Raw genomic sequence first — 2,304 nt, 5'->3', positions numbered from 1 at the left:
GACAATCATATGCAAAAGAATGCACCCCTGCCACGCCCCAGCACCCTCCGTCCCCTTCCCTCGCTTTATTCTTCCCTCATCTGATACACTACATTTTACTTCGTTTGCCCCACTAGAATGTAAGCTCCATGAGGGCAGGTTTATTTTTGTATCGTTTTCTGTGGTTATCTATTCCCAGCACCTATAACACTACTTGGCATATAACAGGTATTCAATAAACATCTGTTGGATGAATCACCAAATGATTGACTAAAACATGCCGAGCTCTGGGCTAGGAGCTCAGGGTGGCGGTGGCATGTAGATGAACAAACTGTGATCCCCATTCTGGAGGTTTTTAGCTTGTTAGGACAGATGAAGCAATCATGCTGAATGAAGCCATGCAGTGGCAGAGACCAAACCACCAACACGGAAGCAGAGAGCCCTCAAATGCTGGGAGCTGTTGCTTCGCTAGCTTAATTCCTGGCATTGAGCTTTCAATGCTCTGGGCGAATAGGTAGGTCACCTAAGAGTCCAGTCTCAGCTCATCCATACAGCAGTATACCTACATTTTCCCTAGCTTTGCTTCTGGAACAAGCATAAAACATTTTCAAGCTCAGGGATGTTAGAGCTTGAGGATCCCTTTAAAATCTGTAAACATAGTTTTACTAAACATGAGAATCAGTTTAAGAGCTGACATTTTTAAAAGGATAAGCCCCAGTTTTAAACTACAGAACCCAGCTTTCCAGCTTGAGAGCATAATTACATGGATCCTTTGTGTTCTTGGCAGTACCGTGCAGTGAAACCATTTACTAAACTAGAACTGCTACTTTGTTGGCTCTGTGATGAACTGGGATTTTCATCAAGGAAAATGAAAATTTGCATGGGATCTCAGTAAATGGGATTCGAGTCTATCATCTGGCAATCAGTAATTCAGTTCCAGCACTAAAAAGAACCCTGCACACCTCACCCTCCCACACCTTCACCCAGTGCATGTGACATGCTGTTCACTGTCACCTGTGTGTGGTCTCTGGCAATTTAATCATCTGCCTATTTATCCACAAAATCTTTCATCACCCATGTATTGAAAACAGGACTAATGCTTAAGTATACTAGAAATGTCCGTTGATTTATAGCTTGTCATCACTTTGCGGCTAGCTTCCTGCCAGCCCTGAGTTCAACTAGTCATCCAGGCCAGACCCTCATGCAAGGTCCATGCTGCACGTTGCTTTTGTATAACTTCCCCGTTTCAAAATTTTATCTTCGGCCTTTTGGCAGTCACCAAAACTTCCCAAAGACTCATCTGATCACACCCAACTCTTTCGATAAATATTGACCACCTACTGAAAGACAGATTGGAGTTATCTAAATCCCTTTCAGACTTTATATCCTCATAGGAAAAACTGTGGTACAAAAACATAGCTGGTGCAGGTGATGGTGCCATTTCACAGGGCCTCAGAGCCGGAGGGAGGAACCCCAAGGTGGGTACCTGACCTTTCCTCAGAACGTGAAGCATAAAAAGCCTAGATACTTCAAAACAGAAATGCTGCTAGAGCTAATAGAGCTTGAAACAACTTCCTCAACCTGAGTGTCAGAACTCACCCTCGCAGTGCCTACCGTTGAGAGAAATGGGAGTGGCCACCTTTTCCAGATTTACAACGTTCAAGATTTTTAAGCTAACAAATAGGTTAAGTCCTAGGAAATCACAACTCGATGTTCCAAGTGCTAAGCTAGGAAGTGAGCTGAAATTTGACTGACAGGGACTTTTTTCAGTGCTTTTAAGAGAAAACGATTTATTTGGTAATTTAGTTATTAACTTGAAGTAAGTGCATCATACCTCAATTCTTTTTGCAAAATCATTACTTATAAATATTGATATTCTAAAGACAAGGTCATTGAAATCATAGTCCTAATAACCTCAAAAATGTTAAGTCCGTGCCAGTTTTTTGGGGCTTTCAATATGCATCTTTCAGGGGAGATCTAAAACAAGCAGTTACTCCCCCTACACATCAAATTTTGGCTCTATCAACACTTGCCAGAAGAGACCCATTGGCACAGCACTTATCACCAAGGGAGATTTCTCAGTTTCAGCACTTTCCATACCACTGCTGACATCAAGAGCCATCTACTGTTCTTTGCAATTTTATCTACGTAAGCTCATGTTGACGGCTCAGCTGCCCATAAGGGAACCAAACCAGAGGAAGGGCTGTAGTTTTCGCCTCGGCATAATCAACTGCACTTTCATTCCAGCCTGGAACATGCTGTAACACACAGGAAAATGCCAACTGGCTGTATCCTTAGGGACCCTAGTGCCATGGTGTCTTACTT

The sequence above is a fragment of the Pteropus vampyrus genome, unplaced genomic scaffold (assembly GCF_000151845.1).
Source record: "Pteropus vampyrus isolate Shadow unplaced genomic scaffold, Pvam_2.0 Scaffold65, whole genome shotgun sequence".
Taxonomy (NCBI): domain Eukaryota; kingdom Metazoa; phylum Chordata; class Mammalia; order Chiroptera; family Pteropodidae; genus Pteropus; species Pteropus vampyrus.
The sequence above is the reverse complement of the archived record's forward strand: the minus strand, read 5'-3'. Positions refer to the sequence as shown.